We start from the raw sequence: 12,058 nt of genomic DNA, 5'->3' as shown, positions 1-12,058 counted from the left end.
AGATAGAGAAAACGACCTAGGTAACGTGTAACTTATGTTTAGTAAGGATGACAGGACAGTGGATTGAGGACACTGCTGCAGCACGGAGGGCAGGACATCCTTGAGAAGAGGTGCTGTTCTATGTAAACGTTTTTTTTTTCTTCTAAGAGTGTGTGTGTATGTGTGTGTGCGCGCGTGCGTGTGTGTGTGTGTTTGCATGCCCTTTCCTGTGTGGAAGTTCTGTGGGGCAGTGTCAGGAAATAGTGAGACCGTGGACATATGATGTCACACTGGAAAACGGCCGTGCATTGTGTTTGGCCCCTTTGTCCAGTCAACTATTTAAAGGGCCGCTGGATAGGTCACTCATTCATTAGCTGATTAGCAGGTACAGTTGCTCATTCACTCACTTAGATCAGCTTTAGTACATGGCTACGCAAATAATGGCACCCATGAAAGCACTCATAGGAGTCACAGAGAGAGGTTTGTTGTCAGTGAGAACCAACATCAGTACACACAAGACCTGCTCACTTCTGTTAATAGCACAGCAGCGAAAGACTGTTTATGTAGCAAGCACACTTTTACGCCTTTTGCGTCCTTCTCAAGGCGGGAGAACCTTGCCGTTGAATCAAAGAGTGAGAATAAATATGTTTTAGGGCTGTGGAAAACCCAGTGGTCTGGTTGTGTTTTCCTCACCACTTCTCCCAAGGGTGCTCCTGCAGTGTATTTATCTGTCTCTGAGGACACTGGGGTGTGAGAAGAACTGTTTGAGCAGGGCTTCAGCATCCTCCTATGACAAATGACCAGTCATTTCAGAAGCTGATACTGGGGGTCTTAAGCAGTAGAGAATTTCATCTGTGCGCCGTGTAACCGTGTCCTCACTCAGGGCTTCTGTAGCTTCTTTCTGTTCATTGGAGATAGCAAATATTCATCAGTGAATGCTTGTCCCAGATCAACCGTGGACTGAACGTGGCTTGGACCAACTCTTGGACCAAAAAACGTATGTTAAGTGTAAAAAGGGGGAGATGTTCTAAAGAATCGGTAAAGAAGACGTTTAGAAACATGGGTCTGGTCTTACAGGTGATATGAATCCGTGGGAACCTCTATTTTGTCTTTACCAAAAAGAGGGGCTGTAGTGGTTTGTTCCTAATACCCTAATTATTATCATTTTACTCTTGAAAGGGTGAATTCATGGCGGCCGTCTTGGCTTTCGCCTGAATTAGATTCACTGCCAGTTGGCAAAAAATGCTTACATACTTTTTTCCCCTCCACTGCTTCCATGCTGGGTTAGCAGCAGCAGGGATACTGATATAAAAGTGTTTCCAAACAGAATTCTTGTGTTAAAAAGAACGGTCTGTTTAACAGGTCGTCCCGTCCACGCACTGATTTCACGATGATTTACTCTGTCTTTTGATGTCTTAACAACATTAGCGACACATAAAGGAACTGACTTACCAAGTCAGAGGGGTCCTTTGTCCATTTTCTGTTTTAGATTCAGAGGCTTTTTGTATCAAACGTATGGAATCTTTTATATAGTATCAAAAAGGAATGAAAATTAATACAGTGACCTGCACTCAGCTGTATATCTGGTAGGAGTGCTCCTGTGTTGGATATGAAAATCATTAGAGTTTTTTTTTTTTTTTTGGAAAGGGGCGGAAGAGCCATGTCAAACTCCATAAATAATTCCGAAACAGTGCTTAGATCTTAAAGTGCTTTGGTTCCTCACTATCACAGGATGTTTCTCCTGTGGATAACTTGGCACAAAAAAACCCCTCACTGTAATAGTATGCTTAGAAGCTGAAGAATTCACCCATGCTCCCTGTCCTGTCCTGTTTTCTTTTCTCCACTCTTCTCTTTAGCTCCTTCATTCCATCCCAGTTTGTCAAGCACAAACACACAAACACACACACACACACACACACGCACACATTCTCACACACACACAAACAAAAACCTTTCATAAAGCGAACACTGTATTCTCATACACATCCAAGACCCACCCCCTTAGCAGACGCAGATGTGCATAATTCCACATTACTCAGAACAATGCCGTCTCAACAGTGAGTACGCTGACCAGGCTGCAGACGAAAAAAGAGAAGTATTAATAGCTACTTTAGGTACTTTTCATAGATAGTAATCTGCAATTTGTGTCAGAAGGCCTGAACGATAAGACTGAAAAAGGAAAAAAAAAAAAAAACCCGATCTGTCGCTTCAGGTCCCTCTTCAGTTACGGTCGACCACACGCCACTGCACTCTGCTCAGGCTCCACTTGCCCCGTGTGTAAAAGGAACAACAACAACAACAAAAAAAAACAAAACGCTGATTCAGTACAACAGCTCTTCACAGCCAGGCTGTGGAATTTCAAGAAGAGGTGCAATGTTGAGGGGTGGGGGTGGGGTTGGGGTGGGGGGCTCTACAACAGCTGTGTGGTTGCTGAGGGCTTTGTGCCCCCTCCCCCCCCCACATCCCTTTTTTTCCTCACCTCTCCTCTCCTCTCCTCTCCTCTCTCATCCCTCCATCTCAGGTTCAGATATGTGAAGGTCTAAAAGCTGAGTCAGTCTGACAGTGCACGCAGGCCAACCGTGTCGGGTGTCCCACGACACTGCTGACTTGTCTTGACGCTGCGTGTCGCAGGGAACTCGTGCGCTCCTGTGCTGGGGCGTGTCGGGCTCGGATTGGCCCGGATGGACGCACTGTTCGTGTGTGCGTGTGCACCTCTCTCTGTGGAAGACTGTTACGTCCTTGACTTTTGATGTGCTCGTTCATTGGAGGGTCACCCTGTCTACTTTTAGCAGCGTGTGCTGCATTCATCCAGGATGTAGTTGTGCTGTCTGAGGTACCAGTGCCAGGCTTTGCTCCATCATTTAACTGCTTGTGTTGTAATAGACCAGGGCCCACAAAATGGAACCGGTTTCCTTATTTGTAATTATTATTGTAATTATTACTTTTGAAAATTTGGTTAGTGTGAATTACCTTAAATTTACATTAATAGGCTAAATACGGCTCTCTGTTTTAGCCTTTCTAGGTCTTTGATTTGCGTTCCCTGAGGAACACTATTATAGAACTGGAATAAAACGACACATATTTAGAAGTTATACCGACCAAAAGATCTTTACGCATTCTGTGTGCACACGGTCCTCTTTCTCTCTCTCTTTAGCTTTGGATGAATTGATAGGCGTAAGAGGGAGGTCTGATGGTTTCGGTTGAGAAGGTAGGCTCCCTTTTCCGCTCGCCGAAGAATATGCGGTTCCTCTCGTCAGGGTCGTGTATTTGATTGTATTGTTAGTTTTTTGGTCTCTTCCGTCTGCCAAGGTCTCAGGAAGCCTTAGCAGTGTGACACATTAATGATGCTGTGGGTGACAGAACGTTGGGAAATCCTGTTGTCAGACGTATGGTCACCTCTGTTGTGTCTGGTCTGTCGTATAGGTCAGACACGTGTCCTCTGGGCTTGTAAAGGTGCTGTAGGGAAAGAGTCAGGCCCTTTTGTAATGTGTGTTAATCCTAAGGTTTTCTATCTGCAGTAGAAGTGTGATAGGATAGAGACTGTCGCACTGTGTTTGCTTGTGCGTTGAACATGTTATTTGTCTTATTGTGTGGATGCCTTACGTTAGTACTTCATGTTTTCACCCACTCTCTTCTTGCAATTCCATGTTGCCCCACAAAAAAAAAAAAAAAATTACAACACTCTAGTAACTTTCCTGCCGAAGGCGCCTTTGGGTGAAAATATTTTACACATTTTTTTAAACTGTAAATTTCCACCATGTGGAGAGGTGTTTTTAGGATAATTGCCATTTGTAGGGTGAAAATTTCTATCCACCTCTCGAGGTGGATAATTATTGCATTGTTTCAGTATGTTTTTGTAGTAAAAAAACCCCCAAAAAAGCAAAAAAACAAGCACGATACATGCAAATGTTGCTCAGATTACCACCGAGCAGAGAAGCTGCCAGAGAATAGGAACGAATGTCAGTGAAAACTGTTTTGAAAATCAGAGGGCCTAAAGCAACCTCAAGAGACTGATTCACATCCAACGTAATTATCTGAGTTGCGGTGCTCTGAGGTTTCTAGCATGGTGTCAGCCATAATGGAGCTCACATAACATTAAAACCACATTTATGATACATACCGTTTCCCCAAATGTTGCTGTCATTGGCCCCTTCAGCAATTTTTCCCTTGTATAGGCAGATTCCCCCTATAGACTGGTTGATGCGTTTAGGTAATTTTTTTTTTTTTTTTTTTTTTTTACAGAAACTCCGCTGGTTAGCTGCAGTCAATTTAGTCAAAACACACCCTTTTAAAAATGCCTCATAAATATTGATTTAAGTAAAAGGTATTTACCAGGATCTTGGTCATGAATTTAAATGTCTTTATTCAGGAAATGTAAACCCCAAAACACACAGCACGTAATGAATTCAAACCAATAGCATTTTAGTTGCGTATGGGCAGATATCCGTGTGAAGGAACTAATTAAAGGCAGTTTTGATGTCTGTGACATGTCAGGCATATCAAGGTCAAAAAGGAGTCATGCCATGATGGATACTGTCAGAATGAGTCTGACTTGCTTTGGGGAAGAGGAGGAAGGGCAGGGCTGGGGTGTGCGGTATGGGGGTGGGTCAGGTTTTTTTTTTTTGGAGAAGGGGGATGAGGCGTACAGGATTCCATCCATTATTCATTCAGATTGCCAGTCTCTGTTTATTATCACAGTCTCTTGGTGGTGTGTTTATTTGCCTTCTGTTCTGGTGTTGCAGCATTTTACAGCACCGTCTATGCAAAAAACCAAATCTGAGTGATTTTAACACTCCGTCTGGCATCTCGCGACTCCTCTCGGCCGATTTTTTTTTTCTTTTTCTTTCGGAAATATGCTTTGCCTCTCCCCCTCGTCTGTCAGCGAGTGACGCATTTCACCATGCCTCTCTTTGAAAAGCAATCGGTTTTTTGAACTCTTGTGTGTTTGTTCAAGCACTTGTTGGAACATGTTTCGCTCTAATGCGTATTTTCAGGATCGGCACAATTGCACGCTTTGGTCTTGACACCTTTACTCTGAGAGTTATAATTAGAAGTTATTTCGATCCTTTGGGATTGGTTCGGCCCAGAAAGGGTTTGCACTGTAGAGCTGGCTGCTGAAGAGTATTAAAAAAAAAATATATATATATATATATATATATATGTGTGTGTGTGTGTGTGTGTGTGTGTACATACATATATATATTTATACATATGGTGCTTTTGTCTGTGTCGTTTGTTGCGTATGCTGAGAAAGCAGTGATTGTGTGGTTCCTGCTGTTTTTTTTTTCCCCCCTTCCATGTCATTGGTATCAGATGTACACATATTGCTCAAACCTCCCTCTGAGACCACTTGAAAGTGAGGAAAAGCCGTTATATGGAAAAATGTGTTTATTGTGCTAGAAGTAGCACTCTAATGAAATGAAAGCACCAAAGCTTTAATTAGCGCTTTGCTTAACTGAGAATCACACAGCCTCTCAGAGTTGTCATTCGGTCTTTGGTTTACAACCCAGAATGACTCTTTGAGGCCTGATGGTTAAATGGTTACCTCACAAATCCTAGATAACTGCCAATGGCTGAAACATTTACTCGATATTGAGTTTAGAGTTTCCTATGTGTTTCTTTTGAACTATTTAACAATCGCTGTTGCTCTGAATGCAGTGAGTTGATGTTTGGTAATGGTTGTAATGATGATGATGATGATGATGATGCAGTGCATAAGGTAGCGTGGGAAATGAAGGTTCATGAAACTACATCCCCTCAAGGTCTTCCTGTCAGTTCTGATAAAACATTGTCAACAAGCGTGCATTTCTTTTTCCATTCTCAAAGAATGAAAGAGGATAGCATTGCACATACCATGACAAATTTTGCCACAGGGATGTGTGTTGGGACTTATTGTGTTTGAATGGAAACAACATGATCTTTAAAGCAAATTGTTCCCCTTTTCTCAAGAGACAGCTCAACATAAGAAGGGTTTATTTATTTATTTATTTATTTATTGTGAGGAGATTTAATGGGTCTTCCTTCGGTGGTTTCTTGCCACCGTTCAATCCAAGCCCCGCACTGAAACAGGCCTGCTTTTCCTGTACCTTGCGTGTTTGATGAACGACATCCTACATGAATATAGAATGGATCCAGCACAGATCCGGTTTGTGTCCTTCCTAGATAAGCGCCTACATCACTAGATTGGTGTAGTTGATATATGTGTGTGTGTGCGGGGGGGTGTTGGATGAGAGCAGGTTCTTACGTTTTCCTCGTTGGAGACGGCAGCTCTCTCCCGTTAACGGTGAAAACAGAAGGTCGTTTCAGCTGTTCCCGTCACTCTGAGGCTCTTTGATGGTCACCTATCCCATCCCTGCCCCTTGTTTTTTTTTTCTGTAGGTGACGTCTAATAAATATCAGTAATGGTAACAAATCTTCAACCTGTGCAGTGGTGGGTTTTCTTTAAGGCAACCATATGATGGATGGAGGGAGAAAGGAGGAGTAGGGGGATCACATTTCGCAGTTTGTGGACAACAAGGCCAGATTGAAAGGGGTGTGGTCGCTGGTTGTGCAGCCGTGTAGCTTTGTCAACTTCCCTGTCCTATTGATTTGGGTTATTGGTTGAATATTTAGGGGAACTCCTAAGGGGTCTAAAAGACCCGACCCAAACATGTTCGAGAATTGTTCTTCCATGTTTTGAAATAAAGGGCGTTTAAAACAACAACAGGACACAAACATGTTATAATTCATAATAGCACGTTATTTTATAGATACACGAAGGCGCTTTTATGTTTTTAGATCATCTAGTCCTAAAAGTTTGCTTTCTAGTTACTCAAGGATGCTTGTATGATATTACAGCGTAGTGTTTTTTGTGTTATATTGGGTTGATATGAGATGCCTTCAATACCGTCTGTTGTATTTTTGGTGATTCACAACAAAGCCAGACAATAGCGCGGGAACTAGTATAGTCAGAGTCTGAGAACTGAATTTAGCTCCTTTGTGACATTTTCTCCCCATTAAAATTCCATGCTGCAACCTCATATGCTCTGTTTCTTTTTTTTTTTTTTCTTTTTTCTTTCTTTTTTCCCCCCCCCCCCATCAGCAGCGGTTTTGCGTGTTTCAAACAGTCATGTGTTTGAATTCATCACGTTTGGTCTCCATTTTGGCGTGGAAAGTTTCTCTCATTGGAAATTTGTCACCCTCCCTTTTGTTTCTGTGCCGGGAAAACTCGGTGCATTTTTAACATAGCTGCCTGGGTTTTTTTAAGGGACAGTGTGGTTTGTGTCTCTGCCAGTATTGATACAGAATAGCCAAGCTCTTCTGGAACACTGTAAACATGAAGAGGAGTTTTCTCTCTCTCTCTCTCGCTCTCTCCCTCTTTCCCTCTCTCTTTCTCCGTGTTTTGTTGGCAGCTGGTTGCTGACAACCCTGACAGAATTAGTGGATACTTCCACTGTGACAATTCCTGCTGTTTGCACGGATGAGGATTCACACAGTAGTCCTCACACAATCTTGATCTTATCGCATTGTTTGCCTGCTTTTCTTTGTCTTCCCTTGGCTTCTTTGTATTTTGAGAACATCCTGTTTGTGGCAGGCAGAGGTAACTGTCCTTCAGGGCTAAGATGAGCTGTGTTTTCTCATGTTTTCAGTCAAAAAAAAAAAAGGGGGAGGGCGTGGTCTGTTACCGAGGGGGGTCCATATTACATGTAGAGTCATGGTGTCATGGCTGCTCAGTGTAGCATTAAACACAATTAAATGCCTCAGTGAATGTTTATGTTGCATGAAAGTGATTCCAGTGCATGTTTATGGATTATGACGCTTATCAATGTGTTAGTGTTCTCTTCCCCATACCATGCATTTTTTAAGTTAAAGTGTGTGTGTGTGTGTGTGTGTTTGTGTATATGCATCTGTCATGTTGTTCAGTCCCCTCTGGCACTGCCTTAGTAAAAATGAGTTTCGTGTTCAGTTTTTTTTAGTATCAGGTACTTCTGCATCTGTGTGTGTGTGTGTTTGTGTGTGTGTGTGTGTGTGTTTGGAGTGGCAGGGGGTCTGTTTTAACATGAAGAGCACAGCCTTTTTTCTGATCTATATTGTCATTATTATATTTATTGTTCAGTTCTGGGATTTACTTTGTTATTCTTTATTCTGTTTCCCCGATTGTCCCCAACGAAGAATTAGTGAAACCGAAAAAGCATAGATTAATTAAAATATCCCCTCCTTTTAGACATCTCATTGTGTATTCTTATAGGTTTTAAGAGAAAGAAAAGAAACACATCACTTTGATTATACACTCCTAGAACTGACAGAATTATGCATCTTTGACTCTAATGACTGTGTGAATGAATGTTTTTTCCCCCTCTTTTTTTCCCTCCTCTTACCCTGCTTGGTTCTGAGCCTCTGTTTCTGGAAGTAATAGTGCTGATACCCTGGGACAGGAAAGCCAAACTCTCGTTAATTTGGGGAGATGCACTCTGACGTCTTTTTGCTGGATGACGGCCTCTAACCTTCCCTGTTAATGGCACGGAAGGCCATCCTCAGGTCTCCAGCCCAGGGAGCAGGGAAGTCTTCTCCAGGAGGCAGCATTTTTGTGTCGTTACCTCACTGTGGCCATAAATAATCTGTCTTATGGCTTCCAGATGTCCCCTGGCCAGAGCAGTGGATGTGGGACTGCGTGCACACACACACACACACACACACACACACACACACACACACACACACACACACACACACATACTGCTGTGTGAATCTGCTTCTCAGTTCTCCTTCTCCCCATGGTGCACACACCCCTGTCCCCAAATACAGCAGGGATAACAAATTTTGACAAACACACACACACACACACACACACACTCTCAATCTCTTATGCACACACACCTTCAACCTGTCTAGCCAGGGGTTGGACTCATCGTGTTTTTCCAGTTGCGTTCTGTGACAAGGCGAGTTGGATGCTTGCTTGTGAAACTCACATTTTTTTCTAGTGACACTGTACCTGTTCATAACCTTTTGACTCATACTGCCTGTTCACGCCCTGAAAGCGATCATTAAACAGTCAATATTTTGGCAGAACCTGTGTGTGTGTGTGTGTGTGTAAATGACTGCAAATTGTGTAACGTCGCTTGTCTTGACGACCGTTGCTATGTGTGGTATTTCTGGGATTTTTATGAATGAGTTCAAGGCGTGCAAGAACTTTATAGCCATTGTCTTGCTGCCAGTTACATGTGCACTATATGTCAGGTTGTAAAGAAAGATTAATAAGGTCTTGATCCTCATGCACACAGATGGAGAATTTGGCACGAGGTGGAGAGTTCACATTGACTCGACTAGTTCCGTTCTCTTAAGGGATGTTTTTCTTCTGTCGGCTTTATCATTGGTGAAGCATGTTATTGTTTTTAAACATGCAGTTCTCAGGAAAATATACCAGACGGTGTTCAGAAGCTTGGCATGCCACAAATTTTCCCGGCCTGAAAAAACTGTCAAAAAACGACGCCCTGAATGACTATGTGCATTTAGTTCTGTCCTTTGCAGGAATCCACATGTATCTGATCTAAGGACAGAGTGTAGCCTCTCTAAGCGAAGTCTCAGTGTAATATGGCAGTGTTGGGGCCTGAGGCAGAATGCTAATCCCAAGCTCCCATGCAGCAGCTCTGCATTGACAATCACCTGAGTTGACCTCACGAACGAGCTTTAGCTGGGCACACAGCTGGGATGGCTGATATGCTTTGTGATGTTGTCATCCGCTCAAAACTGACTCTATCCTTTAATGTTATCATTTCTGCGGGGCGATATTCTCCTCACGGCCAGATTCAGTTAGACCAGTCTTTTAAAGGACTCGCTCGCTTCAGCGCCAACTACACAGAATGTATGGACTGATAACAGGTATGACTGGTTTTTGAAACATATCACCTGTTTCATAGATAAAGGTTCCTAGTCGACATACATTAAGCATCTCAGAGGAAGAAGTGCTGATCTAGGATCAGTTCCACTCTGTCCATATGAATTTACTAGCATTAAGAAACATAAAATGTCAGCTTGCTTTGGCACTCGGTCCTGAGAAATTTCATATGTGTAAGTCTAAGCTTATGTTTTATTTGCTTGCAGTATTTTCAGAGTTTATGAGAACAGTGGAATATGGCTTGGGGTCAGAATGAGGGGTAGTTTGAGCCTTTTTTTTAGTCTTTGCCAATTCCATTTCTACCACCTTGTTGTCCTATTCAGCAGATCCTATAAACCACGCTGGTTCAGAACTATACCATCAGCTTTGTGTGTTTGACCAGATCAGCGAAGGCTTTTTTTGCTCTGTGCTTTCTATTAACGTCATCCAGATGTTTTGTGGCGCGTCAAACCCAGACTGCGTTAGCCACAGCGCCCTCCAGCTAACGCCGAACCAGATTAGCTTTCGGGCTATTGGCAGCGTATCCGCTCTTTGATTCTTTAGTGTACTTCATTCGCTGTGTGGTGTATGAGATTAGACTTTTGGTCAGCTCAGTAATGTAATTATGACACTTTTTTTTTTTTTTTTTGTGCAGCAAGTCCGACGAGACTCTGCGGCCTTGCCAAGCTAATACCCTCATAGCGCTTGAATGCCCATTAGGCGCCCTGTGTGCCAACGGTGGCACGCTCCCATCCTTGGAATAGTGCCTACTGCTGTCATGTGACCTCCACAGACCGTGTGTCCAAACATATCTTCTCAAAATGCTTGTATTTGTGCATGTACACATCACTTGACTAACTAACCGGTAATATATTTGTTCAGGTCAAATTGTCCAATTGCGCAATATTTTGACAGGATCGCGTGAACCTCATAAATGATTCATAATTGTCTGTCAAGCTGCAGATGGCTGGTTGTTCTACTGAAATACTTTGCTATGACACGGATGATCTGCTGTGAACAAATGCATGTGACAGTGTAATTCAAGTTGCAGAGTCACAACTTGTTCTCACCATTGAACGTTTTTTTTTTTTTTTGGTTCTTATTCTTTTGTTTGTTTGTTTTTTTTTGTTTGTTTTTTTTTGCTGGTGGTGCACTTTGTCAAGATAGAATATTCCTGCAATTTTTCATTTTTACTTTTGTTGTGTGTCTCTCACCATGGGAGGACCGTCACACACAGCCACAACAAAACAAAAAAATCCACCAAAACAGTGGATACGATGGATATGCTTGAATTTGAACTGTTTATTTTATTTGAGAAGGCATTTCCTTTTATTTTTTTTTCTCTTCCAAAGAGGGCCTAACTTTGAGAATGTGTTCTCTGAACAGTCCCTCTCTGCTATGGCAACAGAGGTGGTCTGTTGCAGCGCTGTTGACTGGCTGGTGAAAGATTGTCTTTTCTCTCACGTACGCGCCGATGGCATCTTTCGCCGTTTGCGCACGGGCTGAGATTAAGAAAAGCTCTTGTGTAATGGCGAAGTTCAGGAACAGAAACTTAAATATCGTCCCGTGAGGTAAATCCCCGTTAAAAGATTCATTTATCTCGTTCTGATTTCGGGTTTTTTTCCTCACTGTCGAGCGTGGTGGAACGCCTCCCTGGTCTTTTTGGTGTGGTTGTGTTCTTTAAGGATCCTTATCACAGTGGGTTACAGATAGCCTCGTCTGTCCTCCAGCGTTCCCACGTTCTGTTGCTCCTCTGAGACTGCGGCTGTAATGGCATATGTCCATGCAGGTCTGCCCTGTTGCCCTGCCCTGGGTTTGGCACGGCTTTGACCCGGCCGCGAAAAAAAAAAAGACTAATACAGACACGCCTAGGAGAAATGGTTCCTTTTGTCCCCGTGTTCCAATGGAATATTTTAACACGCTGTATTAAATCCAGAAGATGGTGAATGTGAGATTTTTTTTTTTTTTGCAGTTTAGCTAAATCCGCTTTATGTAGTTCAGAGATTTGAGCCTCAGACTCAAAGCATAACAGTCAGGATTGGGCTAATAATTCACGGCCTGTTTCAATCACAAAATCTCCCCCTTATCCTTTCTGCTATTAGTCTTATTCTCATACTGCGTTTTCGCAGTGCTCATAATGAAGATATGAACTTCATCATCATTATTATTATTATTAATAATATTGTTAATAATATTATTTGTTTTTAAAAAGTTGGTTTTACTCTT

The 12,058-nt window shown here is 42.6% G+C and overlaps 1 protein-coding gene across 3 annotated transcripts in view; it reads left to right on the top strand.

Moving 5' to 3' along the window:
* Positions 1-12,058, top strand: part of cdc42bpab (CDC42 binding protein kinase alpha (DMPK-like) b) — a 40,801-nt gene that overhangs the window by 1,424 nt on the left and 27,319 nt on the right. The window lies entirely within an intron of this gene.

The sequence above is a fragment of the Chanos chanos genome, chromosome 4, assembly GCF_902362185.1.
Source record: "Chanos chanos chromosome 4, fChaCha1.1, whole genome shotgun sequence".
NCBI classification, from domain to species: domain Eukaryota; kingdom Metazoa; phylum Chordata; class Actinopteri; order Gonorynchiformes; family Chanidae; genus Chanos; species Chanos chanos.
This window is presented reverse-complemented; position numbering and strand designations above follow the sequence as displayed.